The sequence below is a fragment of the Amborella trichopoda genome, chromosome 7, assembly GCF_054954075.1.
Source record: "Amborella trichopoda isolate Santa Cruz 75 chromosome 7, AtrichopodaSantaCruz75HAP2 v2.0, whole genome shotgun sequence".
Classification (NCBI taxonomy): domain Eukaryota; kingdom Viridiplantae; phylum Streptophyta; class Magnoliopsida; order Amborellales; family Amborellaceae; genus Amborella; species Amborella trichopoda.
The window spans coordinates 28,752,235-28,774,832 of NC_142342.1; the positions used below are offsets into that span (position 1 = coordinate 28,752,235).

At 35.1% G+C, this 22,598-nt stretch overlaps 1 long non-coding RNA gene across 1 annotated transcript; it reads left to right on the forward strand.

The window, feature by feature from the left end:
• Positions 1-120: 120 nt before the first annotated feature.
• Positions 121-6,895, forward strand: LOC148781317 (uncharacterized). Its single transcript, XR_016058730.1, has 2 exons — positions 121-1,904; positions 2,704-6,895. It is a non-coding gene; the product is annotated as an uncharacterized LOC148781317 (long non-coding RNA).
• The last annotated feature ends 15,703 nt before the right edge of the window (positions 6,896-22,598 follow it).

Below are 22,598 nucleotides of genomic sequence, written 5' to 3' on the forward strand. Positions count from 1 at the left end.
TAAACATAGCCCCAATGCTACGTGTGCAAACATAGCTCCATCGCCATGTGTCCAATCAACCCCCCTAATGTCGTGAGTGCTAACGCCGCTTGTGAAACCCACCTTATGCCACTTGTGCAACCCACCCTACTGCGGCTCATGCAAACCTCCTTACCACCGCTCATGCAATCCACCCTATTGCCGCCTGTGACCAACTCTATTACACTTCGCTGCCATCACCTCCTTCGCATTCAGCTGCGCCTCAGCCCTTTCTCTTGGCCAGCAACCTCCGCCTCTCTTTCCACCTTGGCTGCACCCACCTCTGCCTCTCTTAACCTCACGCAGTAGCCCCATTTTTTTTTCTTCTTCGTTCTCTTCTTTCCGCAACTGCCATCAGCCACCCACTCCTCTTTTCGCTCCCCTGTCCTCCACTTCACCCGCCTGCAACCAAGCTACGATTCTTCTCCACCCCTGCCCTACACCATATCTCCCCAAATCCATTTCTTTGCTGCCCCCAACCATCTCGTCTCAGCCCCCTCTCCTTGCTGCTCCATCTCTCTACAACCAACACACACCAGCTACACCACAGTTGTCTCTCTCTACCTCGCGACCATCTCTCCTCTCTGTCGAGCCACCTTTCTCAGGCCCTCAATCTCCCTGAGCTACCTTGCTCACTTTCTAACCTCACTGTTCTCACTCGCTCTTCCTATACTTAGTAATAAAACCCCCTTTCCCCTTGATCAATTAAAACCTTTCTTTTATTGTTATTTTATTCTAATTAACCTCATCCATTATCTTAGCTTATCTTCATCCTATTTCTTTTATTTCATTCATTTCATCCTATTCTTCCCAATCCTATTTTATTTTATTTACTTTATTGATTTTATTATCCTATCTTAGTTTATCTCATTACATTTTAATTATTTATTTTACTTTATTTTATTTATCCATCTTATTTTATTTTATTTTATTTTATCCCTTTTATTTTGTTTTCCTTTACTTCATTTTATTTTCATTTATTCATCTTATTTTTATTTCATTCCATCTTCTAGACTTATTTTATTTTAATTCATCTCTCTCATTTTTATTTCACCTCATTTTCCATCATCCTTATTTCATCATCACTTATTTTCACTTTCGTTCTTTTTTGGAAGACCTAGCAAGAGCCAGGATAGTCTTCATCTCTCCTATCTCTCTTCCTTGCTTGTTTGACTAGAGGGCAGGCTGAGTCTTGTAATCGCGCTGGTCTCGTCATCGAGCAATATTGTCGCCATGCCTGTCTGAGTTACCGTACCCGTCTTGCTGCCACGTCAGACTAGTCGTTGCACCAGACTAGTCGTCATGCCAGTCCTGTCATCGAGCAGTATTGCCGTTATGCCGGTCTGAGTTGCCATGTTCGTCTTGCTGCCACGTCAGACTAGCCATTGTGCCAGGCTGGTTGATGTTGATTCTGCCATCGAGTAGTAAATCCGCTGCGCCGGTCTGAGTTGTCATACGTGTCTTGCTACCATGTCAAATTAGTCATCGTACTAGTCTAGCCACTGTGCCAGCCTAGCCGCCCGGTCAAACTTCTTCTCTCACCTTCATTTCTCTTATCTCTTTGCTTCTCTCACCCTTTACTACATATATACCGAGAGTCCCTTGTCAAGAAGACACCGTGAGGCTGTCGAAGTGATGTGGATTCGCATGTATCATTTTTCCATTTCTTCCTTAGTACACATACATGTGTGTGCTCGCCCTATAACAACGTAGGGACCTATGTCCCACTTGTCTGTACTTTTAATATGTGTGTGTGTGTTTCCAGAAAAGGAGAAACATGTCAAGGGAGGCGATTCCAGACCGGCCACAGGCCAGGGGGGATTCCAACATGATCTAAGAGGGCGCCCATACGAGCCAAGCCCGAGCATGTCATGGACTCATGTGAGGTAAGTCCTGTCTCATGACCTTAATTCCTCTCTCACCGGTTGGTACTCATGCCCACGTCTTCTTTACGTGGTTCCCAAGAGAGTGATCTCAGGTCCGGGGTCCATCTCGAACATGGAACCACGCCACCAGGTCAACCAGACCCGGAGGGTGAGATCGAGGCACCTAACTAGAAATGACTTACAAAAAGAAACATTTTTAGCAAAAGTGATTTTTGGAAACCAAATAACTAACCCATTTTTTTTTTGTTTTTTTCCCATAGGTGAATTTTTTTTTTCTTTTTTTTTTTCATTTAAGGCAAAGAGGGTTTTTTTTCCTATTTTCATTTTTTTTTTTTTTTGAAGATGCCAAAGACATAAAAAAAAGTGATTTTCCTGAATTTTTTAAACTAAGAAAAGAAGGAAGATAGAATAAATAAAAGCCAAACAAATTTGTTTTTTTTTTTAAATTGTCTCAACATTTTTTTTTTTTAATTCAAGTGCTAAATTACAAGAGAAGAAATTCATTTGTTTAATCCAAAAAAATTATTATTTTTAATCTAAAAATAATCTATTTTTAATCCAAAAAACCTTTTTTTAATCTAAAAAAACAATGTTATTTATTTATGTTTTTTTTTTAAAATGAAAAGGACTCAATTATTTTTATTTTTTTGTTTCTCTTTTAAAGGAAATTCGTTTTTGCTTTTTTTTTTTTTTTTGAAACCCGAAGAGGTCTTATTTTTATTTTTATTTATTTATTCGTAGAAGAAGTGCGTTTTTTTTATTATTATTATTATTAACTAATAGAAGAGCATCTTTTTAGGAAAGGAGAGAAAGAAGATGTCTAGCAAGATAATAACAAGTTAACAAATTTTTAATGGAAAAAAATGCAAAGGTGTGATGGCCATGAGCAAGAGATCAACCACCTCTTTTTAGGAAGAGAAAAAACTGCGCAGAATCTTGTACCTATAGCAAGATAGTGAAAAGTTGACAAAACTTTTTATGGAAAGAAACATAAAGGTGTGATGGCCACGACCAAGAGATCAACCGGCTCTTTTCAGGAAGAAAATGACAATGACCACACACTTATCCCTTTAGCAAGATAACAAGAAGTTAACAAAAACTTTCATGGAAAGAAACAGAAAGGCCTTAGAAGCGTGAATGAAAAGAAAGAGCAGAAGTGGCAAGAAATAGGGAAGATTTTTTTTTTTCTTGAAAACCAACCATAAATCTAAAACAAGTTTCTCCCATTTTTTTTTAATTATTTTTTTTTCTTTTCCAAACTTGCTCCTCGAAACAAGATTTGGGTATGTCTTTATTTTTGTTTCTTTTTTCTTTTGTTCATGCACGAATCTAGTCGAACTACCCCACGATGGGTGTCAAACTGTTTACGATGCAAATTGGATAGACCTTTAGAGGAAGATCCCTCAGATCCATACCACAAATTGATTTTTAAAATATTGATAGAGAGTGGGGAAAATCAAATTCTGATGTGATGCCAGATCTATTAAAAACTGAATAGATATGCTTTCAGATCAGTGGCAGAGCCAGCATCAATCCAAAAAGCACAAAAGATTGAATAAAATAAGAATAAAACTTAAATCTAACAAAATAACTCAAAAGTAAAATAAAAGAGGATGTCAAATCCAAAAGCACAAAATATCGAATGAAATAAGAATAAAATCCTAGATCCAACAAAATAACTAAAAACTGAAGGAAAAGAAAATGAGAAAAATATCTAGCCGAGCTAGTTGGCCTGGTAAACCCGAGACTTCGAGGCCTCCCCCATATCAGGATCGCGGTGGCTATGTTTACACCAGGGATCCTCTTTGTCTCTCTTCAATGTTCCCCAAGCCCTGGCTTGGTTGAATGATTATCTTGAACATGTTCTAAGCTTAGGGTTGCAGGTTTAATGGCTAGGGTTTGGCTACAACTTGTCTAGATGTAGTATCTCTCACAGTTTTCTCTCTGGTCTCTCCATGGCTCAGGTTTCTTGGCCTATGGGTTAACAAAGTCCAACCTAAATGGGACACAAAACGTGTTTATATAAAGGCTCAAATCATATTAGAATAGATATATACCAATTTCTAGCATATTTGCCAGCCAAAATTCCATTTTAGAGGTCAAAGGGAGCCAAAATCTGGCAAAACTTAGCAGTTATGTTTTTGTGATATTGCCGACCAAAATCAGGTAAAAATAAGTTATTTTGCTTTTACTTGATTTATTACTAAAACAATGGTCTCGCAGAACTCTGGATCACAGGATGGGGATCACAGATTATGATGGTATATGGTTCAAGGTTTACTATGACAGTGGTGGTCCTAAGGGTTCAAGAGTACCACAAAATTTGTCAGTTTTAAAAATGGGGTGTCTACACCCCCATGGGTGGGGCATTCCACACTTTGGTGGCCACTCATGGGCCCCACCAATTATCTCATGTGATCAAATGGGCCACCAATAATTATGGAGGGTCCAACATATTTAGAAAAATATTATTTTTCATTTTAGGATTTTAAATCTTATAGTTTATTTAAAACTTTTGAAATTGAATTTCTCTTGATTTATAAATTCAAATGACAAAATTAAAATATCAAAAGATTCACAAAAATGCAAAGAAATATTATTAAAAATTAAATAACATAAAATCAATTAAAATATTTTAATTTTGATGGGAATTAGATCCGAATAGGTCTAGGATTTAATCAACACATATGAGCACTCCACCTGCAATTGTGGACCACGATCCATATTAGCAGGAGCTCATGATTGGACCGTCAAAGTCAATCAATGGGGTAAGGGACGTAATCCCAGTCTGTGGATTTCAGGTTCTCCCTAAGAGACAACCATGATCTGTTAGACCATGACGCAACCATGACTCTATGGTGCATAGGGGTAATCTCTCGCACATGTACATGCTTCACCCTAATAGTGGATTACTATTTCACTACGGCTATCTATATACATGTCATGTGATGATACAATGATGAGGTTTTAGTCCTGTTTCTATAAATTATTCATCGCACACAAGGGTCACACAGTCCCTCGGCTCTCATTCGGGCATACTTCGACATCATCAAAGGCTAACCTACTAAACCCCTCCTTGGTTTTCTCTCTATGCTCAAGTACCCTGGGTTTTCCAACTCAGTTGGCCTAGCAAGTCAAGTCCAAGTATCGGCAAATTACATTTGCCTAGTATAGTCTACAAGAGGGCCACACTCCGATTGAGTTTATGTTTCATTTATTTAAATGTTTATATAATCTCTCTTATGGCTTTTAAAGGCCACATAAACACAACACTACAACCCATGGGCAGTAGGTCTTAGTTTGAGATTGGGAAAATGGTGTTGCCATTCATTTATTCCATTTCAAAAGTTCAAGTCACATGCTTATCAAATCCGTGTTTATTAGTTTTGCCCTAGAAAATGAATAATTGGTCTCTATCCTGACAGATTCTTGAAGTAAAGCATTGATATCATGATCTAAATTGAGGACATGTTTGGTGTTTAGTTTCAATTAATTTTTTATCCTTAAAGAGGTTAAATGCAACCAACTATACAAAAATATCACATTACAATAAGTAAAATTCATGCCAAGCAATAATGACGGTAATGCGTTTTTTAGGTTTCTTTCAAACGTAGTGAAACAACAGCAATGTATTTTCCAGGTTGCATCCAGATGCTGCCCTAATAGCAAAAACCCATTTTGGCTAATGTAAATATATTTGGCCTGTAATCTATTTCATTAGAGAAATATTTATAGATACCCAACCGGCTCCTAGCTCTAAGCCGCTTCAGTGAATTCATATTTTCAAAATGCAAGGTGCCAACGAAAATTAAAATCATGTTTTTTGCAAGGATAGGTATTCATGTCCCAGATACTTTATCATCTCGAGTCCAATAATATAAGTTTGGGAGCACTATTGCTATGTATGATTACTTAAAATAAAGAGGAAAAGAAAGGAAGGAAAAAGAGTGCTAAAATCATCAACAAATCAAAATGAATGGCTGTGATATTTTAAGCAGTCACAAGTGAGCCCTGACTGTTAGATCTAAATCTGATGGCGTATTTTTAATTTTTATTTTTATTTTACAAATCAAATGACGTGAAATTGAATGCGTGTGATGATCTGAAATGGGAACACCTAAAAAGATTAGTAAAAATGTTTTCATGAAAATAAAATGACCATCCTATCTTTGAAATTTTCAGAGGTATTTGGGTTATTTTATTTTCTCAAAAATATTTTTTAGTATTTTTAGTTGGTGTGAGCCTATAAGAGGATTGGGTGCCCAAAAATTGGTGCCACTATTATTTGTAAAAAAAAAAAAAAAAATTAAAAAAAAGCTTTAGGCATCACATTGTGGTTAGGGTCATCTTAGCTGTCTATTCAGATTGAACGACTGGGAGACGGGTTTCATATATAAATTCCCTATACTTGGTGGCATATTGAAAGCTTTTCTGTAAAAGAAGGTGCATGAGAGCGATAGAAAAGATGCAAGGGGTCTCACATGAATGGTTATAAAGCTGTCCTTGAAGAACAATGGTTCTTACAATACCTTTCCAAGGAAAAACTGGCCTCCTAGTCCCATTATTCATCTAGGACATATTTGATACTTTCCAAACAACCGCATGTTATATGACAAGATAATAGGAGAATATACATGGAATGCCTGTCAAGTTTCCATGTGCGTGAGGGTGGTTTGAAGAAAGTTGTATTATTCTCTCTAAATTATCGTTTTCTCATGTTTATTTAATGAGAAAGTTGTACATTGTAGTACTTGGGGAAGCGCTTTCTTTTACTTTCCTCATGCTCTATGTATATTTGTAAGAAAGGTCAGAAAGCAGCTTCATACGTATTTATGGCATTTCCAGTCTGATGGGAAAGCTCACACGGTGAAAAACCTTTCCTAGGGCCCCTGAAAAGAACTTTTTCATGTGAAGACCTAAAGGTGCCATCCTGTAGCTAAGCCGTTATTCATCATGTAATAACTTTACAGGAGATGAATCAACTTTTTGTGTATTTTGATCTTCTGATTCTTCAAGAGTTGTGATTTTGCAAGCACTCCTCATGTGAAGTGTTTGTTTTACTTTCTCCTAACTTAAACGAGCTCACTACGTTGACACAAGAAAACTGTTCAAACCCTTCGTGATTACTTTAATTTCAGACTAACAAGACTTTGAAACCAGCCTTTTCTTTGGGCATACACATACATAATTTGGGCTTGTTCAAGTCCTTGTATATTAGGAAATTGGGTTGAATTCAAGTTTTTTAATTCAAGTACCAGCATATTTGGAAATTCTGTTGAATTCAACCCAATTTCCTAATATTGTAAATTAATGGAAAAATATCTCCATAGCATCTATTTTTAGGTTTCATTTCACAATGACCTAAGGTTTTAAAAGATATCTTGGGGCATAAAAATTATAGATTTTATTTCTTCTAACCCCCTGAGCTAATTAGAAACTATTTTTTTAGGCTAAACAAATCTAAAAGGACAGGCCTTTTCTAAAAGCCATCATACAAAGCTTCTAGAGAGAGAGAGTGGCTTCATGGAAGTGAGAGGTTACAGCGAAAAGAGAGAGGTGTTAGGAGAAACATGGGAGGAGAGAGGGTGAGAGAGATGCAGGAAGAGAAAGAGATAGAAGTTTGAGGTATATAAGTGAAGAAAGAGAAATGATTTGAGTTTAGAAATAACATGGCTTTCTCACATTTGTTTAGGTTAAAAAATAAGTTTAAAGTGGCCAGTGGTTAGAAGATATATTTCGAGACCTTGAGTTTATCAAGAAATGATACGTAAAAATAGAAGATATGGAAATATTTTCCCTAAATTAGTTTCCAAAATATTCTACCTTAGAAATGAGGCATCTCCAATGACTCTAGCAATTGACTCACAAATTGACGGTGAACATAAGTACCTAAAAAAAGTGATCCGCCAGATTCGATGCTTGTTCGATTCAATCTTTGAAGAATATTTTATTAGTAAATTTTTATAAGCTTTGAGCCATTTTTTGAAAAAAATTATCTCAGGGATGTGCAAAGATGATCAAAGTATTTATAGATAAAAAGTTATCCCCAATGATATATTGAGGTACGGGACGTGTTGCTTGTGGTCTTCAGATACCACCATATCTTTTCCCTCATGTAAGCATGGCAAGACAGATACAAGCGAGACCCAAAGAGAAAGGGTGGAGGACCTAAGACAAAAATATTAGTTGTGTCTAAGGTCGGATCCTCGACTTAAGTCATATCAGCCATTAGTCGTCGGTCAGAACATCGTTAAAGTTAAACCAAAAAGAGAAAAAAAAGAAAGAAGAGAGGAGCTTTGCTATTTACACGTCTTATCTTCGATAATAACTGGAGCAAAAAAGAAACATTCAACATTTAGGATTGGGTTTTGATGCTCATCTCATACAAGTACCTGGACGACTTCAATCTCTGCTGACATCAACTCCTTCCATGGCGCGCCATTGTCTCCTTTGTGGAATCCACTTTTGGTTTGGTCAAACATTCACACAAGGAACATGGTATTCAGAACCTTAAGCTCTACAACATCATCAAAACATCCTTTGCAATTTGGTCAGGTACATCACATATAGGGAGACAAGCATCCAAGGGACTGCACTAGAGACAACATAACTATACCAAAAGTAAAAGGAAGAGACAAAGGTAAAGAAAGAATGGGTCAGGCAATGGTTGTTCAACAAAGTCAGTTGTGAAAGAATGATGGAAATGACACCCCCATGAAAGCTAGACTAGGGTTCATAAATGGTTAAGAGACTAGAAGCGATAAAGTGTGCCCACGTGGAGTGGACTGCATTATGTTTCACTATATTTTTTAATTTTTTTGGGGAGATAATTCAGCAAGGAATACATGCCCCTACCCTGGTCAGTGGTTTTTGAAGGTATCAGTTACAGGCTCGCCACCACCAAAACCCAAGTCCAATTCCCAATAACAACTCATTTTGAATGGAAACCTAGACAAATAGTTGGGGCTCAGGTGGTGCAACTACCACAACCTCAACCCCATTCCCGCCATATTTGTCTATCTTATTTATAAAATAGTTAGAAACAAGGCCATTTTGGCAGATGCTTTGAGGGATATTCTTCCTTTTAATATTATGGAAAAAGGAAAAAGATTGAGTTTTGTTTTCTTTTTTTAAGGTGATAAATGGTCACTATCTTGTACATTAGCATTCGCATGCCGAGTGGCCCTAGGATAGCATTTATAGGTTGTCTTCGGGCAGTCAAAAGCCAAAAGCTATGAGAATTATGTCCAACGTGTGACAAAGGCTCCACTTGCAACGAGTGAGAAAGAACTCTTCATAAATAAAAAAGGCAAAATGCCAGCATGATGAGGGCTGGCAACAGGCCAAACTGCGTACATTGGCCCGGTCAGCCAGAGTCTTGAAAAGTTGTATTTGGGATACTAAATATGGCAAGTTAGGCCCAACTGCGTGTGACATAGGCTCCACTTGCAACAGTGAGAAAGAACTCTTCATAAAGAAAAAAGGCAAAATGTGCCGGCATGATGAGGACTGGCAACGAGCCGAACAGCCTACTTTTGCCCGGTAAGCCAGAGTTTTGAAAAGTAGTATTTGGCATACAAAATATGGCAAGTTGGGCCAAACTGCGTGTGACATTGGCTCCACTTATGAGTGAGAAATAACTCTTAGTAAAGAAAAAAAAGAGAAATGCCGGCATGATGAGGGCTGGCAATGGGCCGAACAGTCTACTTTGGCCGGGTCAGCCAGAGTCTTGAAAAGTATTACTTGGCCTACAAAATATGGCAAGTTGGGCCCAACTGCTGCCTCAAGCAGGCCCAACCTAGCTTATATTTTCTCTTATGTTTTCTTTTGTTTCTTCACGAAAATTATTAAGAGTTAGATTTCAAATCAACATGGATTTAACAATGTAAACACATCATATCACATATGAAATTGGCTTAAAAAGGTTATAGAAGTGTCCACACACTTCTTCAGACTTTACGGTAATTTTTGCTAAAACATCAAGGTGCTAGACAAGTCGCGTAACCTCTGGTATATGATGTGCTAGACCTATCACACGAGATGCCAAATCTAGAACTAACGTGAAATTTCCAAGTTTATGTAATAAAAATGGTGAAAATTGTGGAGGTCCATTAGATTGATGCTGACATGAACTATTAGAATTCTAATTTAAGATATAGAACAATACCTTAAGTTTCGTATTGATAAAGTTTGACTAGGCGTGTTGTTTTCACATATTGTTTCTAAGAGTATTCTCGTAATTTGAAAGCTTGAAATGTATGGAAAAACTTCTATTTGTTGTTTAGGGACTATATGTTTAGTCTAGAATAAGAATTTCATGCTCAAAACCAAGAAACAATCGAAATTCACGTTTCAATAGTACCATACATTGCGAAGACCAGGAATAATTTATACAATTTGTTTCATCTCCATCTAAGAGATTCGAATATCGTTATTGTCCACTATATACTATATAGATTGCAAATGAGACATGGTCGTCTCTCTCTCTAAGAATTCTAGTATTTAGTAAGCTTGACCTTTCTTAAATTAAACTGGTTAGAATACATGATGCAATTATTGCAATAGCACTTTGTCCTAACATTCATCTTTAATAAATTCAAAGCAAACTATCACGAAAAATAATTTGGTGGTCTTGCGTGACATTGTCACCACATTGTTTCGCCCCCAAGAACATAGTTTGAAGTGTCTATATTATTATATAATTTTAAAATCGTATTCATTCATCACTAATATCAATTTAACACATTGCAGTATGGAGCTCGACAAATTGCTTGATAACAAATTTTTCGCAATGATTGACTTTGATAAGCAATTAGATCATGGTTTTTATTGGTTCAAAACTCAGTGTTGAAACTTGTTCACCAGATTAAGCAAAAGTCACTTGAGAATTATGAGACAAGGAAATTACCCCCACTTGTGGGACCATGTGCTTGGTGGTTCCATGGGACCACCCAAGTAGTTCTATCTTGTAAAAACTTTATCAATATTTTCATAAATGTAAAGGAGGTATCTATATCACACTATTAAGTCGGAGTTAAGGGGTGGAGACGTGTTTTAAGAAAAAAAAGGTACCCTATATCTTGAGAGAATATAGGACAAGTGATTATTAATAAGGTAAAAGTTATATGATACAGGTGAGAGAAGGTGGGCGTGAGGTAGAGAGAAATGAAGATATGTTCTTTTAGGATGCGAGAGATTTTAGCATAGGAGATAGAGAGAGAAAAGGATGTGAGAGAAATATCGGCATAAGGTAGAGAGAGACATGATCTTTGAAGAGGGAAGAGAGAGATTTTAAGATAGTTAATTGAGAAAAAAAATATATGAGATGGAGAGAGAGGGAGATGTGGGAGGAATATCAAGACAAAAAATTAACATAATCATATAGAGAGAAAACTAAGGGAACTTATCTTAAGGTACAGAAAGAGAAATGTGGAGACAAGGTAATGAGAGAGGCTATCTCTTTCTAAATAACGTTGGATAAAAAAGATCTAGATGGTCACTTTCTCTCAATTTTCTTTACATTTACATCCTCTTTTCTATATTATAAGGAAGTTTTAGGTAAGATAGACAGCGGGCTACGCGAGTCATTCATCTTAAACATACAATATCTCATGGCCAAAAATGACACGTGTATGTGAAAAGGGGGCAACGATTAAGGCATGAAAAGAGTTATTTGAAAATCAATTTAGTTTGATGTCAGGATGGTCAACAACTAATATTATTTTTCTTCTTAGGCAACTGATTGGGAAGTTTCAAGCGAAAAGAAAAGACCTCCATATGGTCTTTACTGATCTAGAAAAAGCTTATGATAGAGTATTTCGAGATTTGATTTAGCTCGGTATTGGAAAATAAAGGAGTCTCCAGACACTAAATTGACTTGGTGTGAGATATGTATGATGGAGTGCCAACTAGTGTAAGAACGGCTAGTGGAAAGATGAGTGAGTTTTCAATGACAACAAGTCTACATCAAGGGTTAGCATTGAGCCTGTACCTCTTTGTCTTAATTATGGACGACTTAACTAGACACCTACTCGATGAGGTACCATGGTGCATGTTGTTCTCATATGATATATTTTTGATCGATAAGACCCGAAATGGAATCAACACAAAGTTAGAATGTTGGAGGGATGCCCTAGAATCCAAAGGTTTTAAGATTAGCCAGACTAAGATAGAGTATATGGAATATAATAATAATAAAAGTAGAGACGAGAAAGTGTTTAAGATTGACGATCAGGAAGTACAAAAAAGATCGCATTACTGATATCTTGGGTCAATAAACCAGGAAAATAAAGAGATTGAGGAAGATGTCACAAACAGAATTGGAGTTCGGTGGGTAAAGTGGAGATTGCAATTGGAATTTATGTGATTGCTACGTACCAATGAAGCTGAATGAAAAGTTCTATAGGATAGCTATGAGACCAGCTTTTCTCTATGGGGGCGGAATGTTGGGCGGATAATAAACATTATACTCATAAAACGAGTGTAGCGGGGAGATAAAGTTATTGATATGGATGAGTGGCATGACAGGAAGTTATATAATTAGAAATGAATCCAATAGAGAGAATTTAGGTGTGGCACCAATAGACGAAAAGATTTGAGAGAGTAGACTTAGGTGGGCTAGCCATGTGTGGCACCGATCAAGTATAACACCTATTAGGAGGTACGAGTTAATTCAAGTGGAAGGACTGAAAAGGGCAAAGGGTAGGCCTTTAAAGATGTGGTTGCAAATAATCCGAAAAGATATGTAGACTTATAGCCTCACTGAGGGTATGGCTTTTAAAAGAGCAAAATAACAGAAGTGGCTATGATGACAATGATCTCTTAACAAAAAAAAATCTCTCAAAGATCTATCGTACAAAAATCCCTTTTACACTAGTACCTTTTTCCCATTCTTTAAAGGAAAATTTAGATTAATTCTAAGTGAGATAAAACTATTACATAGCAAAATATAATATTTTTCATCTCTCTCCTGAAATTTTCTTTCCGTACGTCTTCCTTTTTCTCTGCCCCTCCTTCACCGTCTCTCTAAAGGCTTCTCTTTAGTCCCACCTTTTCCATTCTTTTTACCTCTTAGATGTTGCGTATTAATGTAGGATTTAATGGTCTATTGTTAGTTCTATGATTTGTATCGAGTTGCCGATTTAACAAAGCTGTTTTGAACTGCTTTGATTTGGTTGAGGAACACCGACTCCAGCAGTAAGCTCTCTCTCTCTCTCTTTTCTTTTCTCTATTATATTATTTTTATAGGCATGTATCCGTGCATTATTATGAGCTATGGAAGAGAGGATTGCAGTACGAGAATCTTATTTTTTAATTTATTGTGACTGCATGCTTATATAAATATACCTTTTAATAATTATACATTTAACTTAAACATTATCCATAATATATACCCATAGTAAGTATACAGCAATAAGCTCAGGATGTAATAATATAAATATTTTATAACAAAGTTATATTAATTATAATATTATAATTAGTACAATATAACTAATTAGAATTACATAATATTTACATATATGTTGTTTTGTTTTATTTTCCTTGGATATATTGTTCCTTGTCGTTTAAGTTTTAACAATACCAGTCTACATCTTTTTCCCATTGAAGATTAGAGGTGGTGGTGTCATTTTCACAGTTGCAAGGAGAGATTGTTAGATTACTGGGCCCACTTGAAATGGGAAATCAAATCGTATTGATCGATGTACATAATAGGTTTGTTTATTTCTATGTTCTTCTTCTACAATTTTGATTCCTTGTTATCCTAATCTCTAGCAATTGTGTGTGCAACTTTTATTTTTTTTTTTGTACACTAGGGCGAGTCAAAAAGACAAAAAAATTATTAAAACAGTTAAAATAGCAAAAAATTAAAAGAAGAATAAATTATTGTTGTTGTTATTATTATTATTATTATTATTGTTGTTATTATTGTAATTATTGTTATTGTTGTTATTGTTATTATTATTATTATCATTATTGTTATTATTATTATTATTATTGAAGGAATCAAAATAATAATTATTACAATTTTGATTCCTTGTTATCCTAATAAGAAGGAATCACGTAATAATAAAATTGAATCACGTAATAAGAAAAATTTTCAAATCATCATAAAAACCATCAAAATCATTTAAAAATATCCAAGTAGCCAAGTCCAAGTGGACTCCACTGAGTCTTAAAATGTTGGATCTAATCAGACTCAAGTCTTAAAATACTGTTTCTATTTGACTTTTCAGTTTGTATAATTAAGAAAATTATGGTGATGAAGTTGTTTCTTGGGAAACTTACCTATATATCTGTTATAGTTTCCGTTATTACCAAAATACCAAATACTTTCTGTTATTACTGGAATGTCTTTTTTTTTTTACTTCATAACAATTTTTTTTAAAAAAGTCTGCTTTACCTTTTTTTCGGTTGTTGAACAACCGAATTCGATGAATTTTCGGTTCTTCAAGAATTGAAAAATTAAAATTTTTAGTTTTTGAACAATATAAAAGTTTTAATTTTCGAGTTTTCAAAAACCAAAATTTAAACATTTTGGTTATTGAAAAACCGATAATTTTTCCACGAAAAAATAATACATACAAGCATAAAGGAGCCTTGTTCTTGATTTTTTGGGGTTATAAAAAACTTGTTTCTGCCAATACAGTATCCTACGCACTTCTCTGTCCCCGAATATAGTATCCCACAAAGTTGAAGAGATTGGCTATCTGTCTAGTCTTGATTGGTACCTTTCTTACTCTTCCTAATACTGTTGATTAATTTTATCACAATTAATACAATATTATATTTTTGAATTACTATTTGTTGTGTATTGTTGATTAATAAATATTTATTGGTAAATATTATGGAAGTTGTTTATTTGTATAATTATTTGTTGTTTGTATTCATATTTGTTGTTTTGGGTAGTTTATTGAACAATTGATTTATTTAGTAGTACATTATGTTGATATATATAGGTGCACACTATATTGTTTTTGCTGTTTGGGGTAAATAATGTTCAACTTGTTTGTTTGTATTAATATTTGTTGTTTATTTTGTGTTTGTATTAATTACTGTTAGTTTTTGTTGTTTATTGAGTAATTTTTTTTAGTAGTATACTATTTTGATCTATTATGTAATACTCACATTTTATGAATCCTAAATTAGTTAGATATATTCAAATTTTTTGTATTCCTTGTTGTATTGATTTTTTGTAACACAAAGTTTGGTACTCATGTAATATAGTAGCATTGACGATGGTAACCGAGGGAGTGTACCTGGTATTTCGATATGGGGGGTCCTTTGAGACGAATCCATATGATAGACGTGTTGTTTATAAAGGGGGAAATTTGAAGGTTACAGAGTATAATGGAAATAGGTCCTTGAAAGAACTAAAAAGTCATTTTGAAAATTTAACATCGTGTCATCCAAACAAATTGACTATTATATACCACAATACAAGTCTATCTAGTGGCCTTGTATTGATTGATGTAAGTGATGATATTGATGTATCTTTTATGTTGGGAGGGGAGTCTTTGAGTATTGTTGTATACATTTCCTCTACAATAGCACCGGAAAGGAGATCTATGGAATTTCAAATGATAGAACCTATTGGTGATGGCACATCTGCAAGGAATAGGTTTATCTACCATTTACTTTTTCATCTCTAGTTTTCTTTATTTAAACCTTTTATGTGCATAAATTATTGCTTCATCTTACACTGTATCTTTTGTTAACAATAGTAACGCTCTTTTACTTGATCAACATGAGAACAATCAAGTTGTTCTTGAGCCTGAGCTTGCACCAGAGCATGATATGGAGGATATTGAACCATTTGAGAGCATATGTAGAGGAGTTAGTAATGAGGTTGAATTGAAAATTGGGCAATTTTTTGAAAATGTAAATGAATGTCGGCATCATCTGGTTGATTTTGCTGTCCACAATAATTTTATTATGAAGTTTGACAAAAGCAAAAAGGGGCAGGTGCGGGCAAGTTGTAAGTCAGAGGGATGCACATGGCAAGTGTGATGCTTACGAGTTGGAAGTACGACATACTTCAAAGTGAAGTCCATGGTTAAGGAGCACACATGTAGTGGTCCAATGGGGATGGTCCATCAGCCACTAGCTCGTAGTGATTGGGTGACAAAAAAAAATTAAAGTCCACATTATTGACTAACTAAAAATGAAAGCCAAATATATCATAAAGGATGTCCAAGGCGATCTACGTATCAGGCTTTCCTACATACAAGGTTGGCGGGGAAAAGAGGTTGCTAGAGAGATGATAGATGGATTACATGAACAACAATACCATGACCTCCCCTTATATATGGAAAAGCTCCAAAGAATGAACCCTAGAACTGAAGTTCGCATCTACACAGATGAAGGCAGGTTTAAACGATTGTTTTATTGTTTTTCGTCAATGCATCACGGGTTTTGTTAATGGATGCAGGCCACTAATAGGTATTGATGGTACATCTTGAAAAGAAAATATCAAGGCATATTATTGCGTGCTATTGCCGTAGATGAAAATAATGGGCTCTTCCCAATGGCATTTGTAATGGTCGAGAAGGAGAACTACCAGAATAGGTATTGGTTCTTAAGTATACTGAGTGAGCTATTGAATGAGTTTCCTAATCTTCCTGCCATAACAGTTATATCTGATCGACAAAAAAGCCTACCAGAAGCAATAGAAAATGTTTTTCCACATGTTTTTCAGCATTCTGCATGCGACATATAGGAGAGAACTTTAAGGTCTTTATGAAGAAGTCAGCAAATATCGAAGTACTGCTGATGCTATTTTGGAAGGTTGCCCATAAAACGACCATTGGTGGGTTTGAAAAAATAATGCATGATATACATTGTGTCGACCCAGAAGCATATGAGTAGATTTAGAATATCCCTCCTAAATCTTGGACAGATGCCTATTTTCCAGGGGCAAGATACAATCATCTTACCTCTAATATAGCTGAGTCATTCAATGCTTCGATTTTATCTTCTCAAAAGAAGCCGATCATTACAATGTGTGAAGAATTAAGGGTACAGTTGATAATCAGGTTTGAAGAGAAGAGGATGTTAAGTAATAGTTGGAGCGGCATGCTAGTACAGAAAGCCCAAGAATTACTCGAATTGCGAAAGATGAAGGTAATATTTTTACACAGTTATATCCGCCAATGATACACAGTTTGAGATCCACTATCTTGGGAAGAAGTACACTGTTAATTTAACTCATTGAACATGCAGTTGTAGAAAGTGGCAACTTAGTGGCATACCGTGTAGTCAAGCTATTGCGGCTATTAACCCTATGCACTTGGATCCCACTGCGTACTGCCTTCAGCATTTCACAGTGGAATACTTTAAAAGGGTCTTCCAAACTCCCTTTGGGCTTGTCCTTAATGATATTCAGTTGACTAAATGTTCAACCGGACAGTGTTGCCACCAAGGATGACATGCCTTCCCGGTACGCAGAAAAGGCAACAAAAAATATCCGAGACTGAACAGTCCACCACCAGGCCTTTGAAGTGCAAGCAATGCGACGCAATGGCTCATAATAGTAGGACTTGCAGAGAATCGATAGGCCATTTGGGAGTGAATCATAATTTCATAATGTTGTTTGGATGTTTTGTGTAGAATTGTCATTTTGATGAATTAATGAAGATCTTTAATTTTGTGCAGTAGATGACATGCCCTTCCAGTACCAAAGGTCAATGGTGTCATTCTATGTAAGAGACGACATGGCCTTCCAAACTACAAGGCTATTTTAGGCCCATAATCATAAAAAAGTTATTTTGGTGTTGAAAAATCCTCTAATTGATCATCTCAAAATCGACATATGAATCTGTAAAGAAAAAAAGATTTCGAATCCAAAAAATAGTGTATCTTGTAAGAAATTATCTGGACTGTCTATTTTTAAGATTTTCATGTGTTTATTATCTATTTGATTTGAATCATTATTGGAATTTAAGATTTTATAATTAAAGAGGGAAAATAGATTATCACGCCATCCTAAAAAAATTTGACAACAAAATTATACTTTTGAAAATATTTGTGGGTGCACCTTAATTTGATTAATGTAGACTTGATTGTGTATTTTCGGTTGTTCAACGATTGAAAATTGGATTGCATATTTCAGAAGCTTGTTAGAATATGCAGTGATATTTTATGTTGTTCAACGACTGAAAATATATCATTTTCGGTTGTCGAACAACTGAAAAAGTTTGATTAATGTAGATCTTGACTGCATATTTTCGGTTGTTCAACAACCGAAAGTAAGGTATTTTCAAATATTGAACAACCAAAAATAAGATATTTTCAAATATTGAACAACCAAAAATGTTGTATTTTCGGTTTTTCAACAACAGAAAATAAGACCCCATATTCTAGAAACTTGCTAGAATATGCAGTGAGATTTTCAACAACCGAAAATACAGCATTTTCGGTTGTTGAACAACCGAAAATATAACATTTTCGGTTGATCAACAATAAAAAAAAGTTTGAATGTAGTTCTTGACTGCATATTTTTAGTTGGTCAACAACCGAAAATATGACATATTCGGATGTTGAACAACTGAAAATGTCGTATTTTTGGTTGTCTAACAACAGAAAATAGGACTGCATATTTTCGGTTGTTGAACAACTGGATATCAAACATTTTCGATTGTTGAACATCCAAAAATGTCGTATTTTTTATTGTTGAACAAACGGAATAGGACTGCATATTCCAGAAGCTTGTTGGAAATTATAGATCTTGTTCAACAACAAAAAAAATTGATTAATGTAGATCTTCACTGCATTTTCAACATTTTCAACAACTATTTCAACATTTTCAGCATCGAAAAAGTTTGTTCGGCAACTTTTTTGGAATATTGATACAATTTCATTATAGTTGAGTTCAGTTTTAATATAGTTTCATGTTAATTATGTAAAATAAGCGGTCTTTATAGTTGAGCTCAGCTTTAGCTTAGGTTCATGTTAATTATGTAAAATAAGGAGTCTATACACCAGAAACCGTATATCTGTCCATCACCATCATTATCATATAAGCTATTACATTAACTAAACAAAAAAAAAAAATTAAAATGTATGTACACAAACTCAAAACACTCAAATATTGTGAAAAAGACAATTACATTGCTCGGGAGTTTATTACAATATCACATTACAAAGGTAAAAAAAACCATTACATTGCCAAAAAGACCACAGGTTGCCGAAAAAACCATTAAATTACAATGGCCTCTTTCTCTTGGGTTGATACTACTTCTTTCGTGTATTATGCCTTATGGGCACATCAACCACAGGTTGTGTGGATGGAGCCAAGACTTCTGCAGCACGACTACTTTCACCCACTACATCTTGCCTGGGCACATCATGTGCAGCTTTGTCATTAACTCGAAGTTATAAAATTTTCTTCTTGGCTTCTATATCATCTATGTCCACAGGCATAAACTTAGACAGTATTTTAAACACGTTGTTAACACTATTATAAACTTCAGCATATCATTTTTGTCTAAGTGCAAGTGCCATAGCTAACATGACTGTACTCGCCTGAACTGCACTAACCTGTAAAAACAAAATAGGTAATTATAATTTTTAAATAATTTCATAGACCTAATAGGTTAGCACAAAATTAAAACTATTTATAGGTCAATATAAACATACTATCTGGTCCTCATAACCTCGAGGTCTCATTATATATTGTCGTTCATATGCAGGAACCACCTCTTCTTCTTCCTGGTTAACAAGTTGCAATATGTCTTTTGGTGGGTTAGTGATATTATGAATTAATGGATGGGACACTCGGTTGTACCAGGCCTTGTACCCTCTGAAGGTAATCCATTGGCAGCATCCACTTTAATACCTGACATCATGCACTCATGGTGAGTCAACCAATGATGGATCTTGTCAGAATTTACATTTCTCCAATCTCGCTGCTTACCTTGTCTACTGAACCTCTTACCGACATATACAGGATTTCTTGGAATGCCATATTTCACTCCAAGCTGTTGGCACACACAATCTGTCATATACGGCTCGACAATATCGTCAAATATTAGGGTCGTTAAGCACAATACGGTTTCGAATGCCTACCGCCTATCATCTAAAATGGCCTCATCATGCATGAAATAGGGATTCCATATTACCTGTTATATGATATGAAATCGAACATACAACAATCAGTCAATCAACAAGTACAAATACTAAAATACAATTAAAATTAATCAATAATAAATCTTGTAGTGTCAAAGTACACACTAACCTCATTAGGTTTGACGTTGTCATTCTTGTCTAATTGTAGGCATCACGTTATGTGGATTGCCATAATAATTCTTTGGTGGCTCCCATCTTTTTGCCTTAGGCATATTTGGAAAGGTACTAGTATGGGCTTCATATGCATAATATGTTTATAAGAACAGCACTGCATTGTATCCAGATATGATAAGTAGTATTTTTTTTGGGAAAGTAGACTATTATGCTTATGTCAGATACAAAAATATGATTTACCTGCATAAGAGTGGCTAAGCCACTAACATGTCTTCGCTTAAAAGTATATGCTTTTCTAATGGAACGATAAAGATATGCGAGGGTTGCAGCACCCCAAGCATATCTATCGGCTTCCTCAATATCCTCAAAGAATTCTAAGTACCACATTGACACTGTTGTAACCGATGAATCCGGGAAAATGGTGATGCTGATAAGGTAAAGAAGGTAGGCTTGGGTATATCTAACAACTTGCATAGGATGCAATGTGTGAAAGTTGGCCTTCAACCATAAGTGCTTGATGACTGTCAAGTTGTCTTTAGTGGGGACTATACCCAAATTGTTTTTATGAACTCTCGGAGATCACTAATAGGATGACATGTAACAGGGTTGCCATCCACAGCCAGTCCCAATGCGATCTGGACGGATAATAGATAGAGCACCCAACCCTGAAGTGTTTTCTAATTGAACTTACTCATCAGCTAGATGCCGATCGATCAATTGGAAAGTCTTTTCATCAATTCTAATTTCTTGTTTTTCTTGGAATACATCAAATAGACAACATATGAGTCCCAATTATATAGATGTACTTCCCATCTGATGTTTAAACCAGATTACAATTTATTGAAAAATAACAATCCAATATAATGGGCAGATGAATATATGCATATACATGTCCTTCCATATGAAATAGGATGAATGTTTTGGAAGAAGCTGCAACAAACTAGGGACCTCCTTGGTATCCCCCATATGGATGGCAATAATTCATATTCACTGAAACCCCAAGCATTTGCAAAATGTTTAATACATGAATCATAATTCTGATACAAATCTCCATTTTCAAATCAACAAATTAAATCAGCTCTTTACTAAGATAACACTATATCAAAGTTAACAATAAAATGTAAGATATGAATTTATGTTTTTTTTCGTATACGATACAACCAAATTATCATCATTCTTTCGAAGTTAGTTGTATCTCTCCGTTGGATAGTTATTGTAGATATCAACTCGATGGATCTAAGTCAACCGTGGTTGGTAAGTTTTAGTTTTTGCACTTCAAAGCATCATACAATATTTTGCCTCTCGCAGATATAGATAGTAATTTTATGTTCATGCTTGGCAAGGCCAAATTAGCCAAAAAAAAATCTAGAATAAATCAATACACTTTTGACATTTTAAAACATCAATATATACTTCAACAATATTCACCACTTCTAGCACATATTCAATGTAGATCGAATATTCAGTGTAGCACGTAGTCACTTATGAGCTCCAATTACATCAAATGAGCATAAATGAGCAAAAATGACACAAGCTTGGCAGTTAATGATTCATGCATGGCAAAAGAATCAGTTTTAGAAATCTCTTGTGAGAACACTGCACCATAAGAGCTCTCAATAGATCCAAACACTCCTCAAGGTGCTATCTATCATGTATCCTTCAATGCAAAGAGGAAAAGTTGAAATGGGCAATCACTGTTGTGCACCCAATGGTACAAACTATAAACCCCACAACCAACTAAAAGTACCTGTCGCCAAAATTGGAACACAAGCAAAATCAGAGTCTTATTGCCATTTTTACCTAGAAAATAGTGAGAATTACATATAAAAAAACCACATAATTGTCAACAAAAAAATGTGATTTAATCAATCCACAAAATTTTCTAGTTCCAAATATACTAAAATTGGCTGCTAAAAAGCAAATTTAACTCAATAACTCATGTATAAATTTCAAGTTCTAAAAAACAAATTTGCAAGTCTTAGAAACCCCAAAAATTTACACTTCTTAAAAACCCCAAATATTACACAAACAAATTGTCATACTTATAGAACTATGAAATCCTTCACATAAACCTTAAATCGACCTCTTCTACTCAAGCGTGAAACCCTAAATCATAATCTTTTACAATGTAAACTTCTAAAATTGAACAATAGATCATTATATACATACGTTCAATACAGATTTGATATCTGTCAAATGCTTTCGAAATCCGTCAAATACAGTTATAATCCGTCAAGAACCTTGCAACCAAATCTAAACAATAGGTTTTCTTCTGAGAGAGGTAAGAGAGAGTGAGAGAAAAAATCACAGAGAAGTGAAGGTGGAGCACCAAAGTGTTGAACCAAAAGTTTAAACGAGCCTAGCGAGTTTTTGGTTGTTCAAAAACAGAAAATTTTAAATTTTCTATACTTGAACAACCAAAAATCCATCAAATTTGGTTGTTCGATAACCGAAATG